Here is a 23,826-nt window from a genome sequence, read left to right on the forward strand (position 1 = left end):
GCCGCCGCCAGCTACAAAGGACCGGGGAGGCGGGGAAGGCGGCTGGGGCGGGGAGCGCTGGTGACGTGCGGGAGCCGCAGCGCGCGGGGCGGGCGGCCGAACCGCAGTGCCCTCCTAGCACCCGCTCCCCACCCCCAGGCGGAGCGCAGGGCTCGGGCAGAGCGAGGGCTGGGGGCCCTGCACACACACACACACACACACACACACACACACACACACACACGGCACGTATCTCACACGCGGCAGTTTCACGGGCATGCTAGTATGCGTATGGGAATCAATTACATCCCTGCTCCCTCTGGAGACATCAGGCACACCATGGACAATTTGCACACACAGACATATATCTCCGTACACATCCCCAGTCAAACACACACACACACACACACACACACACCAGAGATTCTCACTGTCAGACAACCCATGCATTCCCAGCATCACATCAGAAAAAATTTAAATGCACAATCGGAGACTTACACATGCGATCTTCATGCATTCAGGCACCACTACTACACCCATTGCGCAATAGGACCTGGCACTAGTGTAGGTGCTGGGGACTGGGCCAAGAGTGAAACAAAGTCCCTGCTCTCAGAGACAAGACCGTTCTAAGGAGAGAGGACACAGGATGTAGCCCCCAGGGCCAGAGGGGCCCCAGAGGCTTACACCTGGTCCAGTGACTGATGCATACTCCAGTGACAACTCACAACAAATTTTTCCACGCCAGTGCCAAAGGCAAACTCACAAGGCTCCTCCACATAGAGACCCATGTCTGCTAACAGGGGACCCACACACATCCACACCATACACAAGGGAAATGGGAAGTTCAAACAGAAATACCCAGAGACAGTCACACAAGGACAGAGCATCATCACACATGCACTGGCAATCACCCAGAGAGACCACTAATCCATCCAGGGGCACCTCCCATATCCTGGGTACAGCACACCCTAGCTATGCCTGGAGCTTGATGTCTGAAGGTTCCTGGGTTTCTCTGACCTGGACCGGAGAGTGTGGGAACAAGGGATCTCCTCTTTGACCAGGCATCAAGATGTCTCTGATAGACAAGGTCCCTCATTTCTTCGTGATTTTCCAGCAGAGTCATGACAGTCTCTAGGGACCAAGGAATAGCAACTGCTTTTTCTGGATGGAAGGCTCGCCAGCTGCCAGCCCCCTCTGTGAGCAAGTCCAGACTGGCAGTTGGGATTGGTGGGGAGCAGCGGGGAGCCTGGCTCAGCATCTGCCTTGGAGTATGCGGCCTGTGCTTGGAGCTGTCCCTTCAGCACCCCACCGCAGGTCTGAGAGCCTAGTGGTCAACCTTGGAGAATCTCAGCAGACACTGGTGGCTATGACTGTTGAAACTACAACATGAGGACTCTGATGTAGGGTCTGTGGCTACAGTTGACACCTCACTTCCTCTCAACCCTGGAGCAAGCCAGTCTATGCAGCAGGTAGGACCCTTCCACTGTGAGGTTAACAAAAGAGAAGAGGCAACGGCTATCTGAGGATCCATCTCAGGCTGCTGACTCAGAGGGGCAGGGACTTGAGGCTCATCTGAGGTCAATGGTCAGTTGGAAAGTCTCTTTCCTTCCTTCCTTCCTTCCTTCCTTCCTCCCTCCCTCCTTCCTTCCTCCTCCTTCCTTCCTTCCTTCCTCCCTCCCCCTTCCTTCCTTCCTTCCTTCCTTCCTTCCTTCCTTCCTTCCTTCCTTCCTTTCCTTCCTTCCCCCTTGCCCATACTTGGCAGGATCTAATGCTGGGGACACAGGAAAGTATATACAAAATCTCTGCCTCCAATAAGAGTATATCCTGCAGGGCTGGAGAGATGGCTTAGTGGTTAAAATCACTTGATACTCTTGCAGAGGACCCAGGTAGCACTAACACAGCAACTAACAATCACCTGTAACTCAGATTCCAGATCTGACACTCTCCTCTGGCCTCCATGGGCACTGCATACAATGTGGTATGCATACATATACACAGGCAAAACATTTCATATACATAAAATAAAAAAAATAAAAAGTAGGGCCTGAAGAGATAGCTCAGTGGTTAAGAGCGCTGATTGCTTGCTCTTGTAGAAGACCTGGGTTCAACTCCCAGCACCCACATAGTGGCTAACAACCATCCATAACTCCAATTCCAGGGGACCCAATGCCTTCTTCTGACTTCCAAGGGCACTGCACAACATGGGTGAACTTAAACACATGCAGGCAATATACTCATACACATAAAAAAAATTTTTAAATATTTTATTGTTTTTATTTTATGTGTATGAGTGTATTGCCTGCATGTATGTGAGTATACCCATGTCCTGCAATGCCGCGGAGGTCAGAAGAGGGCTTTGGGTTCCCCTGGAACTGGAGTTAAGGATGGTTCATAGCCGCCATGTGGGTGCTAGGAATCGAACCCAGGGTCCTCTGCAAGAGCAGTCAGTGCTCTTAACCACTGAGCCATCTCTCCAGCCCCAAAAGAAATATTTTTTAAAAGTTTATTCCAGCCAGGCATGGTGGCACATGCCTTTAATCCCAGCACTCCAGAGGTAGAGGTAGATGGATCTCTGTGAGTTCGAGGCCAGCCTGGTCTACATAGTGAGTTCCAGGACAGCTGGGGTACAGGGAGACCCTGTCTCAAAAAGACAAAAAATAAAAGTGTATTCTAGTGAGGGTGTGAGGAAAAACAACAGAAAATGTGATCACACACAGAGCCCACTGTCTTCCACCCATCCCACCCACATCCTAGCTCTTCTTTCCTCTTGTTCCCAAACTGTATACACCGATTTGGGTCACCACAGTTCTGCTCTTGAGGTCAGAAGAACTCCAGGTCGCACTGCACTGCAAGTGCTTTCCCCTGAAAACTGTGAAATAGTATCCTAGCATGTCCCAAGCAAGGAAAGTTGATGCTCGAGTCTACATGGGAACTTCCTCCAGAGCCTCACAAATACTCGTAGTGATAAAATTCAGAAAAATAGCTGAGACTCCAAGATTTTGAGTTAAATGGGACTTTGAAGGCCAAGTTTTCCACTCTGTGCTTGAATCTACCTTCAGCATTTTGGGGGCACAGTTTCTGGTTTTGCTAATGTGATGGAGACTTTACTGCTTTTTAAAGAAAACCCCGGGGCTGGGGAAATAGCTCAGCAGTTAGAGCACTTGTTGAGGACCTGAGTTTGGTTCCCAGCATCCACAACCATCTGTAACTCCAGTTCCAGGGAGAATCTGACACCTCTTCTGGCCTCTACAGGTACATACACACACACACACACACACACACACACACACAACATACAGCTACACAGACATAAATAAAATCCTTTGAGAGAGAGAGAGAGAGAGAGAGAGAGAGAGAGAGAGAGAGAGAGAGAGAGAGAGAAAGGAAAATCCCTTCCTTCAAGAGAAGGCACTGGGCAGTTTGCAAAGCTAGAGGGTACAATGTGAGCTCTTTAGGCAGAAGCAAGACAGGAAGATAATAGTTCCTGTTTACCCAGTGTTTGCTACCTGCCTGGGGCACTTTACAAACCGGAACTCTTTTGTGACCCTCTGCAAACTTTAAAGATGCCCAGGACACCTGATCAACTCCATCCTGTGGCAGACACTGTGACCTCTCAGTCCTCCGGAGAAGTTATCCTAAGTGAGTTACACTGCAGTGTGTGATGAGACCCAACCTTGAGCATGTCCCTAGATGACTATGAAGCCTTCCAGGGCACTGGCAAAGGACAGAGATGTCAGATGGTAGCAGAAAAGACAAACTCAACTCCAGGGTGTATTTTGTTTAGACAAACGAAGCAGGTACAAAAATTAAGTTATCCAGGGGCTGGAAAGATGGCTCAGAGGTTAACAGCACCGGCTGCTCTGGCAGAGGACCCAGGTTTGAGTACCAGCACCCACATGGTGGCTAACAACCATCCATAACTCCAGTTTCAGGGGATCCAACACCCTCTTCTTACTTCCACGGACATTGCATGACATGTGCACACTTACCTACATGCAGGCAATACACTCATACACATAAAATAAAAATAAAATATAAAAATAAGTTATCCAAAGACTATTTTCAGAAAATGGAATTGTTTCTTTGTAAGTCTTCTGAGAAATGATGTAGTGCTCTGCTCTTCTGAGACGTTCAGAGAAAGTGGGAGAGCTTCCTGTAGCTCAACACCAGCCAGAGACACAGATCCAGGCCAGTCAAGGTGGCTGAGGAAAACTGTTCGGAGGTGCTCACACACTCTCTGAGACCTATGCACCTTAACTCACGTGCCAAATGAGGACTGAACAGTGTGCTTAAATGAAAGATGTGGAGATAGAATATTCTAGATTATGTGGGCAGCACCACTCAGGTGACAAACAAATAAATGTGGAGGTGTTGGCTTTTCCCTGTAGGCTTATGGAAATAAGAAATTAACACAATAATATAATGGATCACAAAGAATCTTATCTCATTGTTTGAACCAAACACATTTGATTAGTGAGGAAAATAATTCATTCCCCACCAGAAAAGGAGTCTAACTCAGTGCCCTTTTGAATTACATCAGGGCTGGGCATAGTGGCACTCGCCTTTAATCCCAGCACTCAGGAGGCAGAGGCACGTGGATCTCTGTGAGTTCAAGGCCAGCCTGGTCTCTATAGCGAATCCAGGCCAGCTGGGGCTACAGGGAGACCCTGTCTCAAAAAAACCAAAAAAAAAAAAGACCTTCTGACACTCTGTAATCAACCAATCACCAAACATTCCTAAGGAAAAAGAAACATCTAATTGTGAAAAAAGCATAGGTTTTAATGTACAAAATTACACAAAGTATACATTTCACTAACATAGAAAAATACCTCTGGGTAACAAGAGAACATTCTGGCCTATTTTATACAAGACAGAATTATTAGAAATCCTGGAATCCAGGTAAGGTGGCTGAGCTACACAGGTCCAGGGTCTAACAAGCATCTCTGAGGGCCAGTTTCTCTGTTCACCACACTACAGGCAAGGATTGGGCATAGCCACTGCCCGTCTCTCAAGGAGACCCTGCTATAGAGCACCCAGAAGGGAGTCTACCCATCGCTGGACCATGCCCCTGTGAACCAGTGTGGCTCACTGGAGGAAGGACAGGGTGGTCCTGCCAGAATTCTGACTTTGGATTTCAAAATGCGGCTGTGGAAGAGTCCTAGATTTGAACATTTATAAAGTTGTAAAGTTACTGTGCACTTAGAGATGGTGAGAACGTGCAGTTTCCAGCACGGTGTCGTCCTTTACAGCTGTCCCGGGATTTCTGCTCCCAGGTCTACTTGACAGGAGGGGGGTCAGGGACCCTCTAAGGACACGGCCAGGCTTGCTTTTGGCTGGCCTCGTTCTCGGCCTTTCCCGGTGACTTCCATGCCCCTCCTATCTTGGTCGTGAAAAGCTGGTTGGGAAACCTTGCGCTTCAGTCCCCATCTCGAGGGAGCAGCCTGTACTCTGGCGTCCCTTGGAGGTGTCTCTGTACACAGCCTATTTTCAGAGGGGTGATGGAAGTCCCCAACATCCACAAACGTTCTCTGGTGCTTTAAAAGCACACTGGTGCTCACACCCTCCCTCTGTTCCCCTGAAGAAACTAAGAGACATGGTAGCATTCCGAACCTGAACAGCTGGTTGGTGGCCAAAGTTTAAGTCCAGGGTTTCCATCTGGCGTCTCCACTCTCCTCCCTGCGTCTGCTGGGGGCTGACACTGTCCTTGTCCTAATGAAGAGTCTACGTATAGAGCTGTAACACTTTGCCTCGATAGTGTCCCCACCACTTTCAATGTTGTATTTACAAATACTGTATTATATTAAGGAAAATACTGATATGAAATTGAATCAAGTTTTCACCCATGTTTGAGTCTCAGGATTTCTCTTTTACTTTCTCTACCATCATATAAAGACACCACCAAGTCCCCTTTGTCATAGACACAACGAAACGTTTTTCAAGAAGGCCTTATTTTTGTGGACTCTGTCCTTCCATAATCTTCCAGTGACTCTGAACACTGTATTTACCAGGGGCTAAGGAGTCAGATTTGGGAGCAGCTGGGCTTGCTGAAATCAGAGGGAGAAGTGAAGATCAAATGAGATCAAGAAAATCCAGTCCTTCAACCCCACATTTACTGACTTATTCAAAGCAATTTTAGGTCCAAGCTATGAACTATCTCTTTTTTCCTAGAAATTCTCATTATACAGGAAAGAGGGCTAAATATGTCAACACACCTCTGGGGCTTTCCTTTCTCTGCTTCTTTAAGGCACCAGAGAGTCTCAAAAGACTTCTGTCAAAGCTAAGCAGGAGCACAACTGTCCACTGACACAAATGCAAGAAAGAAGCCTGTTTCTGTTCATTTGCGCAGCTGATAGAGTTGATGGATGCAGCTTCTACTTCTGAAAGAGTTTAGGAGGCAAAGATATATCCAGAGACACACTTTGCATGAGCTGGACCTTCAAGTAGCCCTACAGTGACTAGCCACCAAGGTCACCCAGACCTGCCACAAAGACCCAAATACCATCTTTGACTGTATTCTCTCTCCACAAGGCTCACCTTGACTCAGAAAGACCCTCTAAGTGTCAAGTTATCAAGACAATTTGTGGCCAGAAATGTTCCAAAGATGAGACCGTTCATCCTGTACATTTCTTTCCCAGTAGGAGCAAAAATAAACATGATCTAACATTGGCGAAACCTGCGGTGGCATCTTGGAATTTAATTAGCACAGGGAAGGAGAGCATTATAAGAGACTGAACCTTTGTCTGAACCATTGTCTGAAGATTGATAGCTCTCTCTCCAGATGTGTCTTGGAGCCACTAGGAGCATCTCAGAAGGGTCCCTGCCCAGGCCCACTCCAGGACCACCTCTGTAGTGAGCCCAGCACCCACCACCTCAGCAGAGAATACAAGTTGTGTCTGAAAGGTGTCAGCAGCATCTAACACCCTATTCTCAGTTGACTGTGTTCTCCAGAAAGTTTCACCTTCCAAGCCAGACGTCAGGGCACACACCTATAATCCCAGCACTTGGGAGGTGGAGGCAGGAGGATTCAAGAGTTCAAGGCCAGCTGGGGATGCTTGGGGCTGTAGGAATGTCTAAGAAACACCAGAAACAGTTGAGTCAACTACAAGATTCTAAATATAAATGGTAGAGCTGGCAAGATGGCTCAGTGGGCAAAAGTGATTGCCACATGAGCCTGAAGACCTGAGTTTGAGCCCCAGCATCCATGATGGAAGGGTCGAGCTCCACATGTGCACAAGGGAGGGGAAGGGAGGGGAGGGGAGGGGAGGGGAAGGAAACAGAGGTTAGATTCACTTTCCAGACCTGGAGTCTTTTTCAAGAAGCTCAGAACCTATAGGAAGAGTAAGCCTTCATTATAACCCTGGCTCCATAAGATGCTGAGTAGAGGGATCAGAGGGAGCCATTCTGAGAGAGGACCTGGGTCCCCTATCCCCTGCAGTGACAAAGAACCAGACTCACATATGAATCTCATTGCACATTTGTTCATGAACATTTTGTTAAGATAGTTTCATGTAGCCCAGGCTAGCCTTCCCAATACTGCCTCTACCTCCCAAGTATTGGGTGCTGGAATTATAGGCATATGCCACCATGCCTCACTCAATTTATCTTTTTGAGTCAAGGTTTCTCATATCCCAGGCTGGCCTCAAACTTGCTATGGAGCTAAGGATGATTTTGAACTTCTGATCTCCTTGCCTTTCCCCTCCTGAGTGCTGAGATCACAGTCATTCACAGCCACACCTGGTTTATGTGGTCCTGGGGATGGAACCCAAGGCCTCATGCATGCTAGGTGAGCACTTTACCAACTGAGCTATGACCCGGCCCTAGGATTCATGAACTTTTGAACAGCTTTGGTGGTTTTCACCCTGGGGAAGTAGGGAGGGAAGGCCTTGGAAAGGCAGATTCAAACCTCAGTCATATAAGTCCAGGTACAAAGCAGATGAGTTTCCAAGTGATGCTAGGATTCAAGGTTTTCCTGGACAGAGTCCCACACATGAATTCCATAGAAAAACAGTGTTTTTGAACTCACACTCATTGCTAAATGACGCTCTGTACATTGAAACCTACTAGAAAATGAACTGCATCTTACTGTCCTGAGTCGGAAAGGCCTGCACTGAATGGGGTGTGTTCATGAGAGACATTGAAACCAGGCTTAGCCCCTTCTGGGGTCACTTGGTCAAGAATGTTCCACTTAGCCTTCCTGCGTTCCAAGAAGGAAGAGTGTCTAAATCAAGTCCTAAGCTCTCTCCAGTCCGATGGTGGGTGCTCCTGGGTCTGTTGTCTGGGTTCTTGCACTTCTGACCTGCTGGGAAGGGTGAGGCATGACCACCCTGAGCTCACCAGCCCTCTCAGGCTGCAGAGCCATCTGCCTGGCTGCCTTGTGCATCTCCAGCACACCTATTTTAAGCATACTGCCTTGCAGTTCACGGAGAAACGTTGCCATGCCAACTCTCTGGCTGTTGTTAATCAAAATCTATGAATGTGTAGTTCAACCATCTGATAGACAATCCTTTCTTCTTAGCCTGGGGACTTTTTCCAAATCATCCTGAGGCAGATCAGGACATTCACAATGCACACAGTAGGTGCATCATAAATGCATACTGCAGTAACGACCTGAACAGAGTCTATACAGTGCTTATGTCTGTAAAGAACTTCCCTGCACTGTGAATTCACCAGTGCCTCCAGCAGGTGCTGGCGCTGGTATGTTTCGACCCAGTTTGCCAGATGAAGACATGGAGGTGGGTCAGAGGATGCTGTCTTCAGTCTCAGAGCTGGTAAGCTTTAGACCTCTCACTGCTCTGGGTTTAAACTCTAATTCTTTTTCTCCTGTACCAGGTGGTCTCTGTCTTCTCACTAGTGTGTAAAAGTCAAGGGACACCAATCTGATCTATTTCTGCAGAAGGTAAGAGTGGACAGAGCTCTGAGCATTTTTCCATCTGTGTTGTATCTACAAAGTTGAAGGGGGAAGAGGCAGGGCTCTTCTGGATCTACATCTGGCCTTGAAGGAGTTCCCATGTGTGGTCCAGGAGGGCTTCGATTAGGGGAAGGGCTCAGAAGCCTCCATCCTGGGCTCTGGAAAGGACAGTGTGAATAACAGCAGTAGTGTGAACAGAAAATAGAGAGACTCATATGAGGTAAAGGTCAAGGACTCAGGGCAAGCAGGCCACCAGGAACTGTGCCCAGAAGACAGGAAATTCCCAGCCAGCCATGGATGAACCTTGAAAGCAAAGCCAGGCCCTGCAGAAGGCTGGCTCAGAGGTGGCCCTCCATAGTGCTCACTGACTGGCTGGCTGGACGACCACAGTGGACCCCTGCTGTGGGAGCCTAGAGAATTGTCTTATAACTTCTCGTCTTGCTCTTAGTTGGTGCTGTTGGTAAAATGAGCAAACAAAACCTTGGGAGCATTAAGCCTTCACCTCAAGTGTCTGTAAGCTCTCAAGCGAGCCTGGGGAGGGGGCTGGAAGCCACATTCCCCCTTGTAGGAAGAGAACACATCCCCTCTTCACCTGAGAAGCAGACTGTTGCTTGGGGAGGGACGGAAGGGAGCCAGAATTCATTGACCTTGAAGTGGGTGCCAAGCATCTTCGAGCTTGTGCTTCTGGCTCTGGGGAAGACTGAAGATACCAGAGGCTGCTCACGACAAGCTGATGTGAAAATCAAGTTGGCAGACTGGAAGCCAGAGTGATTGTTTAACCTCAGGCCTCTTGCTGAAAGGCAATCCAGAGATGTGGTCCATGGACCACTGTAGCATTTCTGGAGTTCCTGGGCTGTGCCAAGTTCTTTCCCTGTAAGATTCAGGGATCTTGAGAAGAACCCTGGGGGGTGCAAGTCTAGTTTCCCACTTTACAAATGAGGAATGAACGGAGACCCCCCCCATGCTGAGCCCTGGCTTGGCTTAGGCCATTGTAAACATCTCCCAAGTGCACTGCAGCGCTGTACACCTCCTCTTCCCTCTTCACCGTGACTATTCTAGGCTGCCCAGGTAGGCACACTTTCTACAACATTCTTCCTGAAGAGAGAACTGAGACTCAGACAGCTCAGGATTTTGCCTCAGGACTCCAGGACAGGCAGCCTGCAGAGTTGAATTGCAGAGTCCACGCAGGGTAGGGCCTGTCTAGCCTCTCCCAGAGTGCAATGACCCCATCACTCCCACCTGGGACGTGGGCTGGGGCTGCATCCCTTTCTGAGTATCTACACTGTCACCACCGTGAAAGGTGCCCAGAGACTGTCACCTGGTCACAGAATAGTGGCAGCCAAGTGGTTTCTAATGGTGGGTTGAGAATACACTGGAGGTCCACCAGGCTGGATGCCCGCTGCTGGGAACAGCGGCACAGCCTCGTGCAGGGGAGGGAGCAAAGTTACCAGACCCACTGGCTTCCCAAGAAGTGAAACATCTTGATTTCCTAGGGAATTTTGTGGACTTTAAACAGTGCTCATTAATTCAAACATTAAAAAACAACAGCAGTGCCCTCACACCCACTTTCACAGCAGCATTGCTTACAAAAGCCAAAGGTGGAAGACACCTAACGTCCCTGATGGCTGATAGATACAGCAGAGTGTGATACAGGGGCGTAAAAGAGCTTTCAGACACACACCTCAGCATGGATAGACCCTGGAGATGTCTAGCATTGCCTGGTCACTCTGAAGCAATCCCTGTAGGCTTTGTCACCACAGAGAGCAGAACAGACACTGGTGGTGCAGTGTGTGTTAAGGCCAGTGAGCCCTGAATGACAGCAGGATGTTAATAGAGGAGAAGGATTCTCAGTTTACAAACACATGGGCCAGGGGGCCAGGGCCTTTCCCTGGAGCTGTCACACACACCTGTCAGCTAGGCATGAAGACTCTCAAACAGATGACGAAGGGGACATTCAAAGACGGTGAACCATTTGTGCAGGTGACACTGCCCTCCTTGGGGACTCTGTATCCTAGGGTCCGGCCACCACTCCATGCTGACGCTGGGGCTTCTTAGGGCTGTCACTGGTCATACCAAGGAAAGACACTCCCATGATGACTCAAGGGAGGAGGATGGCGACATGGCGTGTATCTCAGCTCTTGAAAGGATCGTAAGTCACAGGTCTACCGCTGTGCTGTTGGTCATCTGGGAGGGACATTCATCTTTTTCAGCATGATGTGCTTGACGGTGCTGTCTTGGTTCCTACAACAAAGGAAGCAGGGAAGTGAGTCTCTGAAGGGAACAGACCACCTGAGGGGCCCCTATGAGGAGCTGTTCAGCCTTGGGGTAGCTGGGGGCTCAGCTTATGTCTCCACACACAGGGGGCCTGCAGAACAATCTTTCAGCTGCTCTCTCTAGAAGAATCTGCTTGCTGTCCCCAGGGAGTGGCCTCTTTATTGGGGTATCTGTGAACCCTGGGTACCATACAGGTGTGTCACGTGACTAAGTCTAGTGCACACGAGCTCTCTAGGATTTGAGAGACTTTCACAGAGGCCCATGGCCAAGCACTGACCCCAAGGACTGAGAAATGGAAAGTCTCAGTTTGTGTTCGTTGCTCTGTCAACAGTTACCAGACACACGCCCTCTGTCAGGCCTGATGCTCAGGGGTTCTGGGCTGCCCACCTGAGGTCCCTCATGGAGGCATTAAGAGTGGAAATCTAGGGACAAGGCCAGGTCTCTGCTGTAACTGTGATGCAGGATACAGGGGCCAGGAAGGAGCTGTGGGGGTGCATCTCTGAGAGATGGCCAGTAGCCCTGCAAAGGCCCTGTGGAGAGAGGAACAAGCAAGAGGAACGTGGGTGGTAAGAACAGGGAATCGAGGGGCTGTGTGACGGGAGAAGGACGGGGTTATGGGGGAGCTCAGGCGCAAGCCTGGACATGAGGACAGGGATTCAGTGGGGATTTGGGAAGTGTGGAAGGGGAGTAGGAAAGGAAGCCACAGGGGGTGGAGGCAGGGCATTGGAGACCCACAGGGGTTTTCTGGGCAGAGAACACAGTCTGAGAGACAGTGCAGGCCATGTGGGGTTCAGTAAGGCAGGAGAGCTGGGTTTGCCAAGAGGAGCCCACAGAGAGCCTGCCAGATTTACACATTCTGGGCAGTGTGTCAGCACAGAGGGGGACCCGGGAAAGTGGCACCCTACCAGAGTGGGGCATCCCAGTGTAGTTTCACAGCCATGACTACAGCTGATGTCACTAAGGCAAGATTTTCTGTGACACTGAGGGTCTGTGGGGTTATATAGTGACTGCTCATACCATCTGTGAACACATCCCTCATGTAGAACCCATCCCAGCATCACCCTGCTGTCCCAGTCTTGGAGTACAGATCTTGCTGTTCAGTGTGTGTGTGTGTGTGTGTGTGTGTGTGTGTGTGTGTGTGTGCCCATGAATGGAGGTCACAGAACAACTTGTGGAGTTGGTTCATTCCTTCCATCAAGTATGTCTGGGAATCAAACTTAGGTCGTCAGGTTTGGCAGCAGGTGCCTTTACCCACTGAGTCATCTCTCTGGCCCACAAGTTGTGCTTTTTCTCCTACATCTTTGGGTTTAGACATTTAGGCAAGCAGCCTGTGTTAAATGTATAAACTAACTGTGGAGTAAAATATCTTTTTTCAACTTTCTCATTCAAGAACAGTTTAGCTGAGGTTTGTTTGGGGCCCCTTGAAAGTTATACTCATTCAAATTATTTTCTAGTTTGTTTTACACTGCTTTTCAAAATGTATTTATAGCCACCTTCCTGAACACTACATCACATGCTTAGGAAGTGGGGAGAGACAAAAATAAATTCAGTGCAAATTCTTGACCTTGGAGGAGCACTGGGACCAGACTTCTCTCCCCAATGTCTCTGGGAGCTCCAAAAGTGCTCAGTCCTGGGCTTGCTCCCGGTTCTGTGGATTCTGTGTCCATGGGGAAGATCCCAGAAGTCTGTGTGTTCAGAGGGTCCCACACTCCTTTCCTGCACTGCACTGGGATTCTTGGGAACCCTGCACCTCAAACTTTCAGTGCTTGGCATCTGGGGGTCGCTGCACTGAGCAGGGCTCCAGTCTGAACCCTGGCATCTGGGGTCACTGCACTGAGCAGGGCTCCAGTGTGAGCACAAGGCAAAGGGGCAAATCCAGTGTCCCCAAAGTCCCCAAAGGAGCTGAGTGACATCAGACCCAAGAGCATGATTCCCAGCCCACATCACACACAAGGCTGTTTCTCCTACTGATGCTGCAGTCACCAAGGGATATATACAACTGTCTCAGGATAAATGAGGACCGTGAGGAACCCACTACCCACGTGGGACACTCTCAGTGATTCCTGACCAAGTCATAGCTGAAAAACTACAAGTTACAAAGATTCACTGTGAGAGAGAAAGTTACAGCAGTTACAAAGATTCACCTTGACAGTGAGATTTAAAAAGAGAAAATTGGGATTCTGAAAAGGTTAAAATTAGAATGCACACAACATTCAGGTGTGTGTGCATGTGTGTATATGCACATGTGTGTGACACATAGGTGTGTGTGGTTTGGGCATGTGTGTGTACATGTATCGGTGTGCATGTGTGTGATATGTGTGTGTATGTGTATGCACATGTATCTGTGTAGTATGTATGGTATGCGTATGCATGCGTGTGTGTGTACCAGTGTGGTGTGTATGTGTCTGTATGTGGTATGTGTGTACCTGTATTTGTGTGCATGTGTGTGTGAGTGTGTGTGTGTGTGTGTGTGTGTGTGTGTGTTCTATAAAGGAAAAACTGAGTAACTGACATAACACCTCTCCCTGCAGGCTAAACAGCAGTCAGACATGGAGGAAGAACAGGAGTGGGGCAAGAGGTACAGAGGTCTCTCTGAGGAGGTGACATTTGGTTTAAAGCCAACTGACAAGAGAGACCCGGCCATGGAGATAAACAAGATAACGGGTCTCAGGCACGAGGGTCAGAGTGCAAAGGCCCTCAGGTTGGTGTGTCTGAAGGACAGAAAGCAGGCTCTGTGGCCACAGTGTGTGAGAAGGGGCTGTGGGAAGAGGGCAAGGGCTCCAGCTCAGAGGCGGAGCTGACAGGAGAACTCCAGCTGCGGGGAGGAGTTCCTGCAGAGAGCTGCTGGTGCCCACACTGAGGCTCCCCACTCAGTCTCACTCCTTTGCTCCTTATCAAATACCTGCTGTGCACCTGACAGTGTGCTCAGGCTGTGGACGATGCTGAGATGAACAGAATCCAGGTGCTTTTGTCCTCCAGGGCCACTAGCTGAGCAAACGGCAGTGACAGTGGGAGGAAGCCGGGCAGCCACCTGAAATGGCAGGTGGGGGTCTGGGAGGAGAGGGGCTCCCTGCACTGTGGGTGTGGTGTCAAGAGGATGCCTGCTTTGGGGAAACACTGATTCAGGGACCACTAAAGTCCCACCAGCCCTGAGGTGACGAGTTTGTGCAGCCCCCACCCCCATGTCTGGAAGTGAGACCAGGCTTCAGGCTCACATTCTAGTCCAAAGAGAAGAAATAGTTGAGCAGGCCCTGGTGGAGATGCAGGAAGGAAGGCCACCACATGATGGGGAAGTTCAGTGAAGCCCTGGGGTGCTGGGAAATGAGGCCAAAAATGGGGACAGGAATCTATGCCCTACTTAGTGCCAGACCCTTATGAAGACAGCTCTTCCATGAGAGGAGGCAGCCTGACAGGAGACTGGCACAGACGTGCCTGTCCTTGACACCATTCATTCAACCAGACCCGTTAGGCAGCTCTGTGGGACATGCAGGGATATAGGAAGGTCATAGTAGGGACTGCTCATCACCGGGGCTCTCTCCTTCACCATACTCTGCAAATTGAAGCCCAGTGGACTTGGTCTGATCACAGATGAAAAGCACCTGGTGATTCATGCCTGGATTCCCAGCACTTGGGAAAGTGAGGCAGGAGGATTGCTGTGAGTTGGACGCCAGCATTTGCTACATAGTGAATTCCAGGCCAGCCTGAGCTACAGTATGAGACCTTGACTCAAAAAATAATAATAATAAAAAGGAATGGGGGAGGGAGGGAGGGAGGGAGGGAGAGAGGAGGGAAGGAAGGAAGGAAGGAAGGAAGGAAGGAAGGAAGGAAGGAAGGAAGGAAGGAAGGAAGCAAGCAGAAAGGAAAAAAGGGACAGGAAGGAAGGAAGGAAGGAAGGAAGGAAGGGCACCCAGCAGTACAGACCCGGGTCTCTGCCCTGCCTTTCTCTCACACAGTCATCCCCGCCTCTATTTCCTGCCAGAGGACAGCTTTCTAGCAAGCCCCTGCTCCCAGGCTGCTCCCTCTACACTACAGCCAGAGTTACTAGAAAAAGGATGACGTCATTCTTTTGCCTCAAACCACCTTGTCTTTCTCAGCTCTGAGAATGCAGCTAAGCTCCTTAGCAAGACGTACAGAATATTCCATCATGTCTAGCTCTGCCTGCCTCTTGTAGCTGTCCTTCTACCTCAGGCCCTTCCACCCTGTGACTGAGGCCACCGCAAGTGCCCAGAGGGCAGGGATGAGCAACCCAAAGCTGCCAGTGGCTGTGTAAGTCGGGTGGGCTCAGCTCTCAGCCACACTCTCTGTTTTTGCTGAGGCTATTCAGGAGTCCTTCCTCAGGGATCCCCTGAATACAAGTTCCAGTGTGGTCAGTGACACCCCAGCTCAGCTTGGGTAGTGTTCTGGACGTAGCTGGGTGCTGGGGATTGGCAAACAAGGTGAGATGTGTGCTGTCAGGGACTCAGAGAGGTACCAAGCCTCCACAGTGACCAGGACTGGTAAGCCGGAAGCCTGAGGGTTGGAGGGCAAGCAGGGACAGGTGTGGGCACCCAAGAGGCCCCCATCCTGGAAGCTACCACGCAGGAGTCAGTCCTGTGCTCCAGGATGGAGGATTAGCAGGTCAAACAAAGCATGACACCTAGGAGCCTGAAAAGTACCTGTCTGGGGCCATCCCACCCTGGGCCCCAGGGACATACCGCAGCCAGAATGCTGGTAACCGTCTAAGATGTGTGTGTATCCTTATCCCCACCTCCAACCCCATGTAAGTCCTCCCAGCCATAAAGTGGTCACACTGGAAGTTGGAAAACCTGGAGGACTCTAGGATCCATACCTTTAAACAAGACACAGAGACACACACAGAATAGTCCAGACCCATGAGAAAGCTCTCATGGGGACCTGTGAAGGGGGTGGGTCCTAAATGAGGACAGGCTGAGCCTACATTAACTAAATGAGATTCTTTTCTAAATCCAACAGATTTCCTTGGGGAATAGTCAATATTTTTCTGTCAGGTAAGGAAAATCAAATGCAAGATACATTTCCATCCCCCAAACACAGGCCTCAGCATTTAAGAGTCTGCTTAGGTCTGTTCCATCTGGCCACTAATTCTTATATTTCAAATATCTGTGTTTAGGGTATGCACTGAGCTATGAACAGGTTCGGTATGAATCTCGGTGTTTTTAATTAGCAGACTGGTAGACACCCAGAATCATCTGTGTATAGTCAGCTAAGGGAATGGAGGCTCTGGAGTAAAAGCTCAGCTCGATTGGCCAAGCTTGGAATCACTTCCTGATTCTCCAGCCAACACCCTCCCCATCTCACCTCTGGCAGGTCCAGAGTCAGATGACCTTGGACTATCTTTAGTTTCCACCCACTTCTGTGTCTGACCTAACATCCTAGTGACTGTCAGGTGGAACGCTGGAGCTGTGTTAACTTAATAGATCACTCACTTCCACCAACCCAGAAGTTAGGAATGTTGTCAGATAGTTTTTGAGACCTACAGCAGTGCTCCCCAGCTTTGCTGAAACCTGCCCACCAGCAGTTCCTGCCGATGTCTTTGGAAAGTGCTTTGATTTATGGTTTTCTTTCATTTTGAGACTGTTAGTTCATGTCACCACTTCCACAGAGAAACAGGTTAACTGGGGCAACCTGAATTAGGCTCGGAATAAATAACCTCTCACTCCCCCTTTGGGCAAAGAGCTGTTACATCCACCCTTCTCTATGCTCAGTCCTGGACGGGAAGCACTTTTGAGGTTTGAGGGAAACAAAACTAAGTCCATCCCCGTAAGCCGCTCTTGATTGATGACTGACTGATGTCTGGAGCCTCCCCATCACATATGAAAGCGGCAGACCGTCCCCTCGTTTCTCTGACAGGCATCCTTGCCAAGCCAATGAGGCTCTTCCCTGCCCCTCACCCTCACCCCCGGTCCCACCTGCTGAACTTGGGAGGATTGCTGGCCTTTCTCAGATCCAGAACTGAGCTCTCTGACCACAGCATCTGTGAAGGATGGTTGCTCAGACCCTCCTCGGATAGGTCCTCTGACAGGTAGATCACCACCTGTGCCAGGAAGCTGCCCACTGGTCACCTCTGACTATTGGGAGACCTGATCTGCCTATGAGGAAACTTAAAATGAGCAGCACTAAGGTGGATGTGAAGGCCTGGGAAGAATATTCCACAAGCCACTTGGGGCCCATCTATAGAGAAAGGCTCCTCTACAGACATCAGGAATAGCCTGGGTCCACTGAGGCCCTAGCTGCCCTGAGCTTCCTCTTACAGTGTCAGAAAGGGCAGCTTTGCCTGCACCTGAGTACCAGGGCACCAGGTCCATGTCATCTTCTACAGGGTCAGCAAATCACGGGCCACTCGCTGCTCTCATGCACTGGCAGGGCACAGAGGAGGAGACCTGATTGGGGAGCCAGAGAGCCAAGTGACTGAGGCTCAGACTGGATCCGACCAGAGTTGCAGGGTTTGTCCACGTCTGTGATCTAAAAATTCTAATCGTAGCTGACATAGTAACCCCAATGCCATTAGAAGGTTGGTAACACGCACATAAGCACACACACACATACACATGAACATGCACATACACACATGCACATACACATACACACACAAATATATACATGTACACACACACATACCAGGAGGGGCCAGCAGAGCACTCCACTGTGTGTGTGTGTGTGTGTGTGTGTGTGTGTGTGTGTGTGTGTGTGTGTGTGAGTCAGCTGGGAGAGACTGTTACACATAAGAGAATGAATGGATGGATGAATGAATGAAAGAGGGGTGCCAACTTTGCAAAAGTTGATAACGAGTAACTGATGTGAGCAAAACATTTTTTGTTTTGTTTTGTTTTGTTAACAGGGTCTCCCTGAGGCCCCAACTGGCCTGGAACTCTGCGTAGAGCAGACTGGCCTGGATCTCACAGAAAGCTGCCTGCCTCATCTCTGGACTGCTGGGATTGAAGGCATGCATTACCACGCCAGATTCAAAATATTTATAATTGCATCAGATATGAGTTTATGAAGAACATCAGTTGAGTGCGATGCAAGGGGCATTTTTTGGCAATGTTACCCAATTTCTGAGGAAACGTGTCTGCCCGTGTATCAGAGGCATGACAGTAAAGTGCCCAGCATTGCAACAGTGCCTAGGAGATTGTTTTAATCAGCTATGGGAAGCATCATAGACATAGACAGCAGCTGGGAAGGAAGGTTATTAATCACGGCTCCCCAGAGGAGGGGGGCACAGGGGGAATAAGGGGTCAGGCAGGACCAGCAGCAGAAAGCCTTTATTAGGGTGTCTAATGCTCCAATTGTTACAGTTGGGGGCGGGTGAGTGAGGCAGGGTGGGCAGTTTGAGCAAGCCAGGAACTGGACAGCCTGAATGATGTGGGACGCCTCCAGGCTAGAGGGCTGTCTCTGACTATCTGACACTTGTCCAACTCGACTCTGTGGCAACTGGGTCTGGGGAACACTGGCTTAGTGTGTGAGTTCCCTAGGGAGGAGGGCGGGATGTGGCTCTGGACTGTTTCACACAAGTGCTCAGAGGAGGACTCTGCCATCCCCAAGGCATCAGAAAACAAGAAACAGCTTCAAAACTTACTCCCCTGGGCTGCAGTCTTCCTCAGTTTCCTATTTCTGAGTGGAGGCGACAGTCCCCACCCATAGGGCTGGCATGGGAAACTAATCCTCAGACCTCTGCAAATGGCATGGCTGGAATCTAAGCTGGGACTGGCAGGAACAGGGACTGTAGCTCCCCAGGGGGAAGCCGGACCCCCCCACCATTGCGCACTCAATTCTGTGAGAAGGGCAGACCTGCAATGATCATTCTTAGAATGGACTGTGAGTCAGGATTGTGGGGTTGTCGATAGGAGCGATTTGAACCGACAAACCACTCTCCAGCTTCCATGAGCTATTTTCAGTATGTGGTGCTGAAAGCACAAATAAAGACACAGTGTCTCAACCAGTTCTGACCTGTGTATCAATACCAAGATTCATTGGGGCTGATTCCAGTCTCCTGTTCTCCATCCTCTACTTTAACTGATGGGTCTGTCTGGGAGGCGGGGCTCTGAATCTCATTACGTTACTCGGGGCTCCTAGGCATATCAGTACCATTTAGGAGGCAGTAAATCGTCTGCTGATGTTATGGGAAAACCCACAGCTGTCGGGAGGGAACGCTCAACGCAGGTATTCTGTAAAGCCCGTTTGTAGGTTCACTTGTGTCCCAAGTTTAGTTTTGAGCAAGCAATGGGCACGAATGACACTGACTTCCTTGGAGATTGAAATTCCATTCCTGAGAACCAACCTTCCAGAAATGGAGTTCTTTCTACAGAGGTGAAGGTTTATAAACAATAACCAGCATGCTATTTATTATAGAAAAAAAGGGATAGCCCAATGCTTAGTCACAGGTACCAAGAAATGTTTTTGCTATGTAACCATGAAAAATGAAGTTTATGAAGACTGTGCTGACCATGGGGAGAATGTCTACAAGACAAGATCAGATAAACACAGTATAGAAAACTGGATATCCATCATTATAAATATTGTAAAGGAAGTTTACACACAGGGATTAAAAAAAGACATGGGCCAGAAGGTTAACAGTGATCTTGTTTTTATGAATTTTTGGTTTTCATTTTACCCACTTTTCTCTATTTTTTTCTATAAGCATATATCACCTAAACTTAATTTTTGTAACTGGATGTTTTCAACAGCCACATAAGCTAACCATGGCCCTGGTTCCAATGCCAGATCTGTTTAAAGGATCATTTGTTAAAATAGGAAATCTCACATCCTAATCTAGAGCATGAAAGTAATTCATAGTTGATCATACTTGGGCATCAGACCTCTAAGTTTGTTCTATGTGTCCAAGTCAGTGACACAGCCTAGAATTTGTTTAATTACAAGGAAAATAAAATCCACTCCCAAGGAATCAGAAGTCAGAAATCGGTGCCATTTCACAGTCATGGTCCCATGAGGACACATCCCTCAGTGTTTTTCCTGAAATTAGTGTCTGGTATCCATCTGGTCACTTCCCTCCTCCAGATGATCAGAGAGGACTTTACATTCTGCATCTGACAATATCCGTTCAAGCATGGACACATGACCTCTCACCTGCTTCCAGTCCAGCTCCCAGCTGACCCCTCCAGGCAATAGCCAGAAAGATGTTTCTAGAAGGTCCAGTCCCTCAGCCTTCACCACAAGTTCCTCTCCTCACCCCCACACTCTGGAGTCCAGTCCTATTTGGTTTAGGCCATCAGAAGACACACTTTGCTGGCTAACTCCACAGCTATTCTGAATTTCCCTTCCCCTGTTGCCTCCTCCCCCAGAGACTGGAGAGGTGCATGTTGCCTGTAAGGAAGGAATGGCCATAGGCCCCATGTATGGGGCTGTTTCTGTTTCTGGCCAGTGAGTACAAGGCAACACTTACTAGACTTCTAGGAAAGGTTTGCTTTCCCGTTTGCATTGAGACACAGACGTGAAGCCTGAAGCTGTAGTAGTCACTTTGTGACCACGAGACAATACGCATCAGGAGACCCAGCATGCTGAGTGAGTGTAAAGAATGGAGGGCAGCTAGGCAGTGGTGTCAGGGAGGTGCCAGACCAGCCCTGAGAACATGCCTTCATCCCTGTGCATTCCCTCTCCTCTCTTCCCCTGTGTTCTTCCTGACCACACTAACATAATTCTGGGAATGCTCTAGCCCTGGAAACACATTTGACTGAGATACATCAGTTGTGTACAATGTGGAGCCTGTGGATGAATGCAACTCAAGTCGCCTTTCTGGAAGAGCTACTGGGTAACTTCAAGGGAGGATATACTGGCTCAGGGTAGAGCTAGGCTTTGGGGCTGTGACCGGACCCTGTCCTGTAGGCACCCCCTGCCCCCAAAATCCTGCTCTTCCTCTGGCTATTCTTTTCCTCTTAGAACACCCTGCCAGCTCCAATTAGTCTGGAGTTCCAGGAAGTCACAAAGGGAAGATCCTGTAAGAGTTCTGATTGGCCTGGTGTCAGTCAGGTGCTTTGCTGTCAACCAATCATCTTTGAGAGGGGAAGAGCCATGCCCCGTGACACCCAGGCTCCACCCACTGTGGAGAACAAAGCAGAGTTAAAACCAGAGCTGGGCCAGGCCTGGTCCTCTCGTTCAGGTCACACAATGCAAAGACCTCTCCAAGACACTGAGGAGGAGTCAGGGCACCTTCAGGGCAGTGATGCTCCCCACAGGCACAGTGGCTGAGGCCACTATATGTGTACAGGTGGGTACAAGAGGGGAGAAGGAGCTGGAAGTGAGCAGAGGCAGAGGACCTAGTGTCCCACTGGGAAAGGAAGTCACTCCTGCATCAACAGGGTCCGTGGCCCTGGGACCAGAGAAGCCACTGGAATGTCCTGCTTCCAGGACAGACAGGTTGCCTGAGGACCAAGAAAAGCTGTGCTTGCTGACAGCCAGTTGGAGCAGAGTGGCTAGGGGATGGGGCATGGCCCCAGAGCCCTGTTCCACAGGCCAGAGGATGCAAAGCCAGAGCTGGCTTTCCTTAGAAGCTGGAAGGGCCCTGGTCCCATACAGAATTAGCCAGAACCAAGGAAAGGTCAGCCAAACAAGTGGACAGGACACCCCAGGACATACCCACGGGGCTGTGCTGCGGGGGCCACACCTTATGCCATGACGTTCTTTAATCCTGTGATACCTGTTTAGTCCTTTGCTGTAGGTGAAGAATGAGGCTCAAAGACACGGTAGTTTCTTCAAAGCCATCCAACAACCCAAGTGCCCCTCAGAGCACCAGCCCTCTACCCCCAGACCTTGGATGCAAGGGAAACTAGAAGGAGATCATGGGCGTCCCTAACAGTTGATGGTGGGCAATTCAGTTGGTCCAGGGATGCAAACACTAAACATTCTTCCATTTAAGCTCAAATGTGTCTGTGAACCTGAACTGCAACATCAGAAAAGCCTAGCTGATCCTTCCAGAAAGAACAGCCACAAGCTGCCAATGCCCTCAGCCCCATCTCCACTGAAAACAGCAGCTTAATTATCGGGCATCCCAGCATTCAACCGCTCCCGCCCCAGGTCCTGATTTGCACAGGTCACTGGGAGTCACTCGGCCTCCATGGAGTACCATAAATCATTGCAGGCCTGGCAGAGGTCCAGGCATGGGGCGGAGTGCAAAGAGATGCTGCTGGACATCCATCAGAGAACAGGGGCTGGAGGAACGCTAATGATGACTAAGAAAAACGATTTCAGGCCTCGAGGGGAAGGCTCAGAAGGAAGGGGAAGCACAGGAGAGAGAAACCACATGGTCATTCGTGCTGTCAGGGGCAGTCCCCCACAGGAGACCCCAAAGCTCAGTCACAAGAAGCGAGAGGATGAGAGGTCCTGTCACAGGCCACTGCCACCATAGCAGGGGCAGAAACATGAAGCATCTGTTATCACAGGCCAGAAAGATGTGGCTGCATAGGATGGCCAGAGGACCCTTGTCCCTCACCTCAGGGAGGAGGGTGGAGTCCTGAAAGCCACTGAAATGTAGGTGTGGTAATTCTGTCCAGAGCCACACATGATCACCTTACATGATCATCTCAGGACAGAAAGTCAGCCTGGTCTTTTCCCACAGCTAAGTACCCACCATGGTTTGAGCAGGTTCCCTTCTCCAGTTAAGAACAAGACCCAGGACCACACTCTGTGCTAGTGCCACAGAGGCATGCCGCTCAGCTGTACCTGAATCAGGGTGGTTGTACGATATCTGACTTGAGGTGTTCACAGGGGCCCAGAGGGGAGGGGAAGAGCAGAGCATACTCCAGCTGGTGCTTGTAAAGGGACACTTCCTGCCTGCACATCCCAGGGGCACCCTAAGCAAGCCACTAGATGGCCTCTCCGGCTCTGCATTTAACGCATCCTCCTTTATGAGCATCTTCCTGAGGTCCACCCGGTTGGGGCTCCTCTGCCTGACAGCATGCCAACAGCATGCTTGAGGGGATTTTGAAACTGTCAGCCCTGCCTTCCAGACTAGGAGATCAGAGTATGCTAAGGGACCCACACATGCTATCTAACGAAGCTCCCATGAGCCTCCTGGGTGGCTAAAACTGAGAGCCACTGGGCCAAGCCATGCTCTTCTCTGCCTGGGTGGGGAAACAGACCCCAGATTCCAGGGGCTTGCCCGGGACTGGAGCTTCTCAGAGAGCCCTTGCCTGTACCCCTGGCTAGGACACACCTGCCATCCATTTCCAGGTAAAGCCGTCACGGTGGTGGTGGCAGGCTGGGTTGAGCTCACCCCTCTGTTCCCAGCCTGGGGCTGGGCTGTGATACTGAGTGAGCTGCCCTCTCTGTGGAGCCTCTTTCTAGTTCAGAGGAAGCCTCAGGCTTGTGAGCAGACAGATACCATGCCCCATTTCAATGGATACCAGAGCTCTGGAAGGTTCTAGAAGTCTGGATGAACTAACTTGAGGTACCAGACCCGGTCACTCTTCAGGAGCAGCAGACTAAGGTAGGTCCATGTACAGAGGGGTTCACCCCTTCTCAAGGGGGATGCACCTGCCTCGTGTCACCAGCAGCTGTGGAGCCCTCAGAGGGGCTGGAGTGGGTTGTCTGTAAGGGCCTCCCTCAGAGCAGCCACCCTAATCCGATGCAGGCTCACAGAGACTGGAACACAATCCCACTGAGCTTCAGTACTCCACACGATGGAAGAAACTTCA

The 23,826-nt window shown here is 49.9% G+C and overlaps 1 protein-coding gene across 1 annotated transcript in view; it reads right to left on the reverse strand.

Moving 5' to 3' along the window:
* CUNH4orf50 (chromosome unknown C4orf50 homolog) overlaps window positions 1–23,826 on the reverse strand; it is a 114,581-nt gene that overhangs the window by 4,078 nt on the left and 86,677 nt on the right. The gene's annotated exons all lie outside the window — the stretch shown is intronic.

Source organism: Nannospalax galili, unplaced genomic scaffold, assembly GCF_000622305.1.
Source record: "Nannospalax galili isolate Female #2095 unplaced genomic scaffold, S.galili_v1.0 scaffold2927, whole genome shotgun sequence".
Classification (NCBI taxonomy): Eukaryota; Metazoa; Chordata; class Mammalia; order Rodentia; family Spalacidae; genus Nannospalax; species Nannospalax galili.